Genomic DNA, 12326 nt, shown 5'->3' on the forward strand with positions numbered 1-12326 from the left:
AGATAACATATAATATAGAGGGGCCATGATAACATATAATATAGAGAGCAAGATAACATATAATATAGAGGGAGCAAGATAACATATAATATAGAGTGAGGGACCAGGATAACATGTAATATAGAGTGGCAAGATAATATGTAATATAGAGGGAGCAAGATAACATGTAATATAGAGTGAGGGACCAGGATAACATGTAATATAGAGTGGCAAGATAATATGTAATATAGAGGGAGCAAGATAACATGTAATATACAGGGAGCAAGATAACATATAATATAGAGTGAGGGACCAGGATAACATATAATATAGAGTGGGCAGGATAACATATAATATAGAGGGAGCAAGATAACATATAATATAGAGGGAGCAGGATAACATATAATATAGAGTGGCAGGATAACATATAATATAGAGGGAGCAAGATAACATAATATAGAGGGAGCAAGATAACATAATTATAATATAGAGGAAGCAAGATAACATAATTATAATATAGAGTAAGCAAGATAACATATGATATAGAGGAGCAAGATAACATATAATATAGAGGGAGCAAGATAACATATAATATAGAGGGAGCAAGATAACATATAATATAGAGGGAGCAAGATAACATATAATATAGAGAGGCCATGATAACATATAATATAGAGAGGGCAAGATAACATAATATAGAGGGAGCAAGATAACATATAATATAGAGGGAGCAAGATAACATATAATATAGAGGGACCATGATAACATATAATATAGAGGGAGCAAGATAACATAATATAGAGGAACAGAACAGAACAGAACAGAGCAGAACAGAACAGAGCAGAACAGAGCAGAACAGGACAGAAGAGAATAGAATAGAACAGAAGAGAACAGAACAGAACAGAACAGAACAGAACAGGACAGAGCAGAACAGAGCAGAACAGAACAGAGCAGAACAGAGCAGAACAGGACAGAAGAGAACAGAACAGGACAGAACAGAACAGAACAGAACAGAGCAGAACAGAACAGAACAGAACAGAACAGAACAGAACAGAACAGAGCAGAGCAGAGCAGAACAGAGCAGATCAGAACAGAGCAGAACAGAACAGAGCAGAACAGAACAGAGCAGAACAGAACAGAACAGAACAGAACAGAACAGAACAGAACAGAACAGAACAGAACAGGACAGGACAGAACAGAGCAGAACAGAACAGAGCAGAGCAGAACAGAACAGAACAGAGAACAGAACAGAACAGAACAGAACAGAACAGAACAGAACAGAACAGAACAGAACAGAGCAGAGTAGAACAGAACAGAACAGAGCAGAACAGAACAGAACAGGACAGAACAGGACAGGACAGAACAGAACAGAGTGGAACAGAGAACAGAACAGAACAGAACAGGACAGAACAGAACAGAGTGGAACAGAGAACAGAACAGAACAGAACAGAACAGAACAGAACAGAACAGAACAGAACAGGACAGGACAGAACAGAACAGAGTGGAACAGAGAACAGAACAGAACAGAACAGAACAGAGCGGAACAGAGAACAGAACAGAACAGAACAGGACAGAACAGAACAGAACAGAACAGAACAGAGCGGAACAGAGAACAGAACAGAACAGAACAGAGCAGAACAGAGCGGAACAGAGAACAGAGCAGAACAGAACAGAACAGAACAGAACAGAACAGGACAGAACAGAACAGAGCGGAACAGAGCAGAACATAACAGAACAGAACAGAGCAGAACAGAACAGAACAGAGCAGAGCATAACAGAACAGAACAGAGCAGAACAGAACAGAGCAGAGCAGAACAGGACAGAACAGAACAGAACAGAACAGAACAGAACAGAACAGAACAGAACAGAACAGAGCAGAACAGAGCAGAACAGAACAGAGCAGAACAGAACAGAACAGAGCAGAGCATAACAGAACAGAACAGAGCAGAACAGGACAGAACAGAACAGAACAGAACAGAACAGAACAGAACAGAACAGAACAGAACAGAACAGAACAGAGCAGAACAGAGCAGAACAGAACAGAACAGAACAGAACAGAGCAGAGCAGAGCAGAACAGAGAACAGGACAGAACAGAGAACAGGACAGAACAGAACAGAGCAGAACAGAGCAGAACAGAACAGAACAGAACAGAGCAGAGCAGAACAGAACAGAGAACAGGACAGAACAGAACAGAGCGGAACAGAGAACAGAACAGAGCAGAACAGAGCAGAGCAGAGCAGAGCAGAACAGAACAGAACAGAACAGAGCAGAGCAGAGCAGAACAGAACAGAACAGAACAGAGCAGAGCAGAACAGAACAGAGCAGAACAGAGCAGAACAGAACAGAGCAGAGCAGAGCAGAGCAGAACAGAGCAGAACAGAGCAGAACAGAACAGAACAGAATTCTCTCCGTGGACATGGCCTTGTGGACGACTGCAAGAATTTCAGAGGATGCCATCTGTCTGGTGAAATATTTCATACTTCTGTCAAAAGACTCGGTCGGGGCTACATGCACATGCACACATCTGTCTGTGTGTACACGTGTATCTGTGCGTGTGTGTGTGTGTGTGTGTGTGTGTGTGTGTGTGTGTGTGTGTGTCTGTGTGTGTGTGTGTGTGTGTGTGTGTGTGTGTGTGTGTGTGTGTGTGTCTGTGTGTGTGTGTGTGTGTGTGTGTGTGTGTGTGTGTGTGCTGAATAGTGCTAGTACTGCCTTCTCCCAGTGTGTAATGCCCCACAGCTAGTATTTGTGTGCATGTGTGTTTCTGCGTGCTGTCTAACAGAGAGGAAGGCCCTGCAGTCAGATTACACACACACACACACACACACACACACACACACACACACACACACACACACACACACACACACACACACACACACACACACACACACACACACACACACACACACACACAAACACACACACACAAGCACCCCCCCCCCCCCCCCCCCACACACACACACACACACACAATACATAATGTCCACACTCTCACCCACACATTCCTATTCTCGCACATAAAAACACTCCTACATACTTGCCAGCACAGAGGGCACAACATGTACATATCAATGCACACTCTGATGTAAACATATTGTAGCTAGGCACATGATATACATCCCTGCTCTTGTGGTGAACACATTGTGAGTTCAATTTCAATGGACCTGTCTCAAACCCTGCCCTCTTTTCTTGATCCTCCAATCACAACTGTCGCTTACCTCGGACAAACCAAGTTTGTCCGAGGTAAGCGACAGCTGTGATTGGAGGATCAAGAAAAGGGGCAGGGTTTTGAGACAGGTCTATTGAAACTCGATGAATCGCCCGGCCCCACATGGTGCCACCCTAAACCTAATTTATTACACATCTGAGGCCTCCTAGTCATCTCTTTGAGACCTTGGGGAAGGTTCGGCAGTGGTGGGTATTCCTGTCTTTCAACAGGGGACGTCTTACGCAGATGTTAGGTTGACGATGATTGGTTGTTTTCACTGATGCTCAAGTGTGTGATAGGACCATTCTCAGTGGCCTGTTTCATCTTAAAAAAAAATTACTACCCTGGTAAAACAGCCAAGTTAATATGTTCCTACTAGTATTTAACCTAAATACCATTTAAGACGGATTAATCGATTTCCGTGTTCCATTATATGGGACCATAAAAATCTATGGGCGGCCGTTCATAATTCTGATAATGAGGATAATGTAATTCCTTTTAGGCATGAGTTTTAATTCAGCAACTGCATTATGTATGCATACCAGTAATACATCAATGTATTCACATGTACAGGATACATACTGTAATACCCACCCCCACACACACATACCTAGGTCTGTATTCGCCATCCTTATCCACAGAAAACCCATACAAGCCTATAGTCTTTTGAAACATTTGTCATATATAGCAGCTACTAAGCAATATGCTTTACGTGCTTGTGTGTGTATGCCTGTGTATCAAACAATCACAAAACACAACATTGTGGTCTGGTTTTATATAGTTCTATGATTGCGGTAGGCTACAGTAAACAAACGCTGCTTTATACGCAAATAAAACTGAAAACAAACCACTATTTCAGTGAAGCTGTGTACGAAATACACAGGACAAGCTACACTACTATTTATGTTAACGTTAGGTAACGTAACGTTAACAGTATTAACATGAGATTGTCCAAAGGAGTCTAGCAAATGTATTCACAAAATGGATCACCATTCAACAATACTCTGACGGATAAGTACTTATGATTAACGTTACTTCCCCTGTTAGGCTGCAGCTAATGTTACCGTTACATTGATCCATTGTGTCTGTCTGTCTACATCAGTTTTTTATTCATCAATGATGTTTAGGTTTACTTTATTTGTTCAAGGGGGACAGTGTACATTAATAAAACATTTTACAAATGTAAATGCCCCAATTTTAGCCGAAAGGCTAATTTCCATTGGCAGTCCCCCTGCCAGAAGGTACAAGCTAAAATCCAGTGTAAAAAAGGGTTAACAATAAAAACAGAATAAAATCAAGATAAATACATTAGAATAAAAACACAACAAAAGCACATAGACATAGTAGGGATACAGGTCACAATACAGTCATGGACACAAGGACAGAGCACATCATGACATATTAAGAGACCCAGACATAGACAGACGCACCATATCCAGTTCTGGTTTTCAATGAGCCATTCCCTAACCCTGCACTTGAATGAATGGTATGATGTGGACACTCTAATTGTTTGAGGAATTGAGTTCTATTGGTGGGATGCTCTGTATGAGAAGACGGCCTGGCCAAATACACTTTTTTTTAAAGGGATTGTACAGTCCCCCCTTGCCGCACCTCTAGTGTTCCTGGTTGAGGCAGACTTGAGGTTGATGAAACCGGACAAAGGAGGAGGAGCCAATCCACACTTTATTTTAAAAACTAGACAGACGTTTTGATATAGGGTCAGGTTTTCCCAACTGAGTAGATTATATTTTTTTTAGAATGTGACAATGATGGTACCTGAATGGTTTCTTGTCTAGGTCCGTCTGTTGGACAGGGTCGACACTGTGTCCGACAAACGGACAGTAATACTCTACGTAAAATGTCTATGCGTTCAGTGACGGATCAATGTAGACTCTACAGCCTAACCATGTTTCCATGCATTTCCTGCACGTTTATTACTATATTATTATAAGTTTGGCCGGTGAATTAGAATCGCGTCGGCCACGTTGGCCGGCTAAAACGATTGATAGCGGAAACCCTGAGAGACATGCAGAGAAAGAAACAGCGTGTGTATCTGTAGCTGTGTCTCAGTTCAGGGGCTGTATCCTTCAAAGGCTGCATTTGAAGACAGAATGCGTCACAGCGGCCTGACTGAGGCTGTTTCTGAGGCTCCTTCAAACGCTGCTTTCCCTCTGGAGGATCCAACCAAGTATCCCAGAATGCATTTCACACCAGCAGCAATGACCGAAGGCTTAAATCTGTTGTAATGTACGATCTAGGACCATTATTATGTTACTTCATTACGTTTTTATATACCCGTCATTCCCAATATGTGGTCAGTTTATCCAAATAATGGCCGTTTGGGAATTTGCTTTTCAGAGATAGAGCGGCTGTGACAGAACTGGGGCTGATGCATGCCCAGTTTAACTGGGAATCCCCGTTCAACGAGAGGTTTAGCGATCGTATCGCTATATTTCTTTATCTGTAATTTCTCAGTCTCTCCAGTTAGTTGCTAGATTAATAAATGTAGTGGAAGTGGCAATAATCGAATAATCTGGATAAAATCATTGCTTTATTAGTCTAATAATCATATACTGTAGTTGTACGTTCTGACTCAGATGACGTTGTCGGCCATTTTGAGCCTCTCTTGATCCATATATTATGGGCATAAGTGTGCGCCGCAACGTGAGGGCTTCCCATATATGTGCCAATCTTGGTGCCAATCCATTCAACTGGGCATGCGGCAACCCCTGCATCCTCCGTAGACCCGCCTTTGTAAGCCGTGTCCTCCGAATGATACGGCCCCCGAATTGAGATGTGGCTTGTGTGTCTATGTGCATAAGAGAAAGAGACATTCCTCAAAGAGACAGCCTGTGTGTGCATGTGTGTGTGTGGTGTGCATGAAATCAGGTCCTTGCTGACGTGTTTTCGTTGTTTGATCAGCGATCAAAACCACCACAGGAAGGCTGCTACTAGCTACTCTGCTATTCAGGCGGTCTATTCTGAAGTGCTGCTGTCTACAGCACCAGGCCTTAGGTGACGCATGAGAGCTACAATCACAGCAGCGTGATAAAGGATCGCAAACCAAGTCCCCGAGAGACCGCTGTGAAGAGTAACGGAAGAAAGAGAAGGAAATAAATCATTAATTTTGTTCGAGAGAAGGAATGAAAGAAAAAGAGAGAGACAGAGAGTAGCGAGAGAGGGAGAGAGAGAGAGAGTGGGAGAGAGAGAAATAGAGAGAGAGAGAAAAGGAGAATCAGTGAGAGTGTGCGAAAGAGAGAGAGAGGAACCTGGATCATTCATTTCTGAACGCCCCCTCACTTGTGTCAAATGGTAATTGTGTCTGAAGAAAGGGACTCACCGATCCGACTTTTTCAGTCCCGATACGATACCTGGGCTTTGGGTATCTGCCGATACCGAGTACCGATCCGATCCGTTACTTTTAATAAACAGTATAGACTTGGACTGTCATTTTGGGGTAATTGGATGAAGATTTGTGAGAAATAATACATTTAAACTCCATTAGAGAGAGTTAATTAGTACTTTGATTAGTAGTAAAAAAAAATGCAGCGAATCAAATCAAGTAACTGTGCTTTTATTTCTGCCACGTTAGATGCGTTTCTCTATATTCTACTCTAGCCTGGTATTCTTAACCCATCCGTCTCCCTGCTGCTCAAAACAACAAGCCCCTAAGATATGGCCAGAGGAAGGAGCACTCTGGAGACACAGAGGAAGGAGCACTCTGGAGACACAGAGGAAGGAGCACTCTGGAGACACAGAGGAAGGAGCCCTCTGGAGACACAGAGGAAGGAGCCCTCTGGAGACACAGAGGAAGGAGCCCTCTGGAGACACAGAGGAAGGAGCACTCTGGAGACACAGGGGAAGGAGCCCTCTGGAGACACAGAGGAAGGAGCCCTCTGGAGACACAGAGGAAGGAGCCCTCTGGAGACACAGAGGAAGGAGCACTCTGGAGACACAGAGGAAGGAGCACTCTGGAGACACAGAGGAAGGAGCCCTCTGGAGACACAGAGGAAGGAGCACTCTGGAGACACAGAGGAAGGAGCACTCTGGAGACACAGAGGAAGGAGCCCTCTGGAGACACAGAGGAAGGAGCCCTCTGGAGACACAGGGGAAGGAGCACTCTGGAGACACAGAGGAAGGAGCCCTCTGGAGACACAGAGGAAGGAGCACTCTGGAGACACAGGGGAAGGAGCCCTCTGGAGACACAGAGGAAGGAGCACTCTGGAGACACAGAGGAAGGAGCCCTCTGGAGACACAGAGGAAGGAGCCCTCTGGAGACACAGAGGAAGGAGCCCTCTGGAGACACAGAGGAAGGAGCACTCTGGAGACACAGAGGAAGGAGCACTCTGGAGACACAGAGGAAGGAGCACTCTGGAGACACAGAGGAAGGAGCACTCTGGAGACACAGAGGAAGGAGCACTCTGGAGACACAGAGGAAGGAGCCCTCTGGAGACACAGAGGAAGGAGCACTCTGGAGACACAGAGGAAGGTGCCCTCTGGAGACACAGAGGAAGGAGCACTCTGGAGCAATCCTGCACTGTAAGGATGGGTCTAGCACAGAGAGGCATTTCATCGGTGACCCAATGCATGTGTGTTCCTGTCTTGTCGCCCATCTTACATGTGTGTGTGTGTGTTACTGTGTGTCGCCCATCATATATGTGTATTTCTGCATAACAAATAAAGACTTCTTCTTCTTCTTCCCTTCCAAAATGTGAACTACAAGGACATTACGCTCGTCACCAACGCACGAGACACCGGTATCGAATCCGGCTGTCGGCGTTGCCTCCGGCTTGGGCCGGCCGTCATACTAACTCAATGGGCATAGTTCGCGGGTGGGAAATCGATGGACACAGCGGGCCTCATCCAAGCACTCAACTCATTTACCAGTTAGACTAATTCAGCTAATGGCGGACCGGGTGCCATGGAACACCATTGACCCACCCCTGCTTCCACTCCAACAACACACACCCTGCATTAAGAGAATGAAGGAATGATTTCACAAACAATAATGAATTATTCATCCTCGAAATGCTGCAAGAATATACAGCATAGGACACATCAGGAAGCTGAAAGGTAGTTGACAAGAAGGATTATGTCTAATTGAACAGCTTTAGTATCCATTTTGGAAAACCTAATATTTAAAAATGTTTAAACATTTTAAATATAATGTTGATATGTTACTATGTACACCAGTGACAATCCAAAATGGGGTTTTCATCATCATGCTTTGCAATCAATAATCTAGTTTTTGAGTGAAACCCTTCAATTGTTAACAATTGTGTGGAGATACTTCTGGCAATGTGAGACCAGAGGGGATTGATTCGATGTCTTCTCTGGGATGGATGGATCTGGGAAAATCAAACCGGATTGTTTCAAAAGTGTTACCCCCCCACCCGTCTTGCACTCTATAAAATCTCTACCAAACACTCAAAGTAATTGCTGAAGGATTTCGATGAATTATCGACCCGGGTCCGATGGTTAATCCTTCAGATCTTGACACAGTGCCATGGGGGAGGCTGAGGGGCGGTCCCAATATCCTCTTTCATCCCCTGGAAATAGAAGTGGACCTAGCTCTACCGGCGTAGGGGAGCAGACTAACAGATTATACGGCGCAGGATTACAGTAATCTGTAATCTAAAACACTAGTTACTGTAATCTGTCAAAACAGGTAAAGGGAAAAGAGGCGCTTTGATTGGTCGGTTGGAACAGAAACATTCTACACTTTACACAGCTTCAATAAATGGTTACTAGTAATACATTTGACGTAGATCATATTTCTATCAAATATCTGTTCATGACAGAAAATATGAGCCACGGGTCATTCATATCTATTTATGGGCGACAGTGGCTCAGGAGGTAGAATGGTTGCGTGTTAATCAGAATGTTCCTGGTTCGATTCAGGCTCTTCATCGCAGCATGTCGAAGTGTCCTTGAGCAACCCCTAACTGCTCTCCTGATGAGTAGGTTGGCTCCTTGCATGGTCGCCTCCACCGTCGGTGTGTGAATGTGTGAGTGAATGGGTGAATGTTGTAAAGCGCTTGGGATAAAAGCGCTATATAAATGCAGTCTATTTAGTAAAATGTTCGCTTCATGCGGGACAAATAATTGCTTAAAAAATTGATGTGCGATTTGAGTGTGTACTGTGTTTGATTGGTTGACAGAATGAATGTCATGGTTGAGGTGGCAGCCCAGCAGCACGTACATCTACTGTTGTACCGCTGTGATCCATGTCCAACAGTTCTCTCTAATCCTGCAGGACCTGAACCTGTGTTGTTTTTGCGTAATGTGTGCCAATAAAATAAACAGCAAACATACTGTAGAACTGCACCCTCCCTCTTTGTGTTGATGCTAACTAGCACAGCGCCAGGGGAGGCTAGGGGCTGCTGGGCTGGCTATAAGCCTGAGGATCTAGCTGTGCTCTCTGACTCTGACACACTGTTGGACCAATCTGTTGGCCCCTCAGATCACAAGCACTTCTGAGAACTGTGATATAAAGGCGTCGTTTGATATAAAGATTGACACGGAATGGCATTCATCCTGTGGACTTGCTAATGATTATGGTCGGAATTTCGATGTGGTCACCATGGCACGGTGGTGTAGTGGTCAACACGCCTCACAGTGAAGAAGGTCCTTTGTTTTTTATGTTCTCCTCCGTGCTCTCAAGGGTTTCCCATCCAGAAAAAGAGATAAATCCAATGGAAAAACATGCAGAACAGATAGCTAAACGCTGTTGCGTCCCTGACGAAGACGGACAGGAGCACTTGGATTGGTTCCCGGGTGCGGGTGCTCCCGGCTGCCCTTGGGGGGGGGGGGTCTAGCACAGAGAGGCATTTCATCGGTGACCCAATGCATGTGTGTGTTCCTGTCTTGTCGCCCATCTTACATGTGTGTGTGTGTTACTGTGTGTCGCCCATCATATATGTGTATTTCTGCATAACAAATAAAGACTTCTTCTTCTTCCCTTCCAAAATGTGAACTACAAGGGCGGCTGGGTGGCGCAGCGGACATTGCGCTCGTCACCAACGCACGAGACACCGGTATCGAATCCGGCTGTCGGCGTTGCCTCCGGCTTGGGCCGGCCGTCATACTAACTCAATGGGCAGAGTTAGCGAGTGGGAAGTCGATGGGTGGTAATCTGGACGTTGTGGACAGCGACTCCTACAGGTCGGTTGGGGCGCCTGCACAGGAAATGGCAGGGGCAGTGTGAGCCTCCTACACGCTACTCCTCGCCAAATGAGAGTCCGCGCTGGCAGGTGAAAAGATGCGACTGGCTGCCTCCACATGTATCGGAGGGGACATGCGATGGGCTTCTATCCTCCCTACAACCGGCCAGTGGGGGGCACATGCGAGCAACTTTCAAGACAGGGGAGGGGAGAATTGGCACGGGTAAATTGGGATGGGAGAAAAAATAGGAAAAAAAGAGGAGAAAAAAGTTTTTAAAAAAGATAATTTGAACTACAATGAAACTATGAAACAATGCTACGCTCGCACTACTGCACATGTCGACCTGTAGACCTGTTGACCTGTAGAACTACACCGGCAGAAGCAGTCGGGACAAGATGAGGTGATGAATACCAGTAATAGGAACGACACAGGGGTGGCAGGGTGGCCTGGTTTTTAGAGAGATCCTCCAGGAACCAGAAGGTGACAAGTTCAGTCGCTGCTAGTTGTGCAATGATACACTAATGTTCAGATTATATTTCTATTAAATTCTTTATGCTTTAAAATAGAATGTATTAATTGTATCTGTAGAAGAGCTCTATATATATATATATATATATATATATATATATATATATATATATATATATATATATATATATATATATATATATATATATATATATATATATATATATATATGATACAACAATCAGAATTAGCCTTATTGTTGTAACAGCAGATCTAGGGAAGAGAAGGAGAATCATCGATACGGTCGAGATGTTTTTGAATATCTCAGTCATTCCTTCTGCATTGTTTCTCCCCTTGAGGTAACTGGGGGGCAGGGGGGTAAAGTACTTGAGTAATTGTACTTTGTTACAATTAGGGATGCTCGATTTTGGCTTTTTTACAGATACCGATATACCGATATTGTCCAACTCTTAATTTTCGATACCGATATCAACCGATATCAACCGATACCGATATATGCAGGGTTTCCCCGCCCAAAAAACGGAATAATTTCAGGTAATTAACATTACATATCTCTTGTTGTGGAATTAACACAACATTATGCATACTTTTGACAATAAATAAAATCAGAATTTGTTCTTACTTGCTTGCCTGGGTAAATAAAGGTTATAGAAATGTAAAAAAAGAAAAAGAAAAAAAAAGAAAAGAAAAAATTGAAAACCAATACAGATATTTTCCGATATCACCAATATCGTCCGATAATATCGGTAGGCCGATAATATCGGACATCCCTAGTTACAATACTTAAGTACTGTTTTTGGGGATTTGTACTTTCCTCGAGTATTATTAGGTTTGTATACTTGTACTTTTACTCAATTACATTTCAGAGAAAAAAAACATACTTTTTACTCCTTACATTTAAAATGCAGACCTACAAAGTACAAAGTACAAATTTCACAGGTCCAACCATTTTTATTAGTATATTTGTTTATCTGGCCGAACTAACGTTAACGTTATTAATCCTGCGGACGCACTTTATTTAAAAACAGCCAATCAAATCCCCATCAATGGAAAATTAACCCGCCCACACCCATGCTGATTGGTCCTTGTGCAAAACTCGAAATCTGGGATCTTTGATTAAACACCTGCTATCAGAAGAATAGACAGTCAGAAAAAAAGTTTTTACTTTAACTTTTTAGTACATAAGTACATTTAAAAGTATAAACTTTTTGACTTTTACTCAAGTGTGTTTTTAGCCAGATACTCTGACTTTTACTTGAGTACGATTTTGAGATGGTACCCATACTTTCACTTAACACATTGGGCTCCACTCGCCAGCGGTTGAGTGCCAGACCCTAGATTTCTCGGGTTTTGATCCTTTGATCTTTTTCCTCTGATCCCCATTCTAAATCATCATCTGCATCATTCTAGCCGTCCCTGGGTTGTTTGTATATGTTTGAATTGCAATGCCGATTTTTTTTGTAGTAGGGGCCCCTCCTCCTGCTT

This window comes from Notolepis coatsorum (assembly GCF_963971535.1).
Source record: "Notolepis coatsorum genome assembly, chromosome: 14".
Classification (NCBI taxonomy): domain Eukaryota; kingdom Metazoa; phylum Chordata; class Actinopteri; order Aulopiformes; family Paralepididae; genus Notolepis; species Notolepis coatsorum.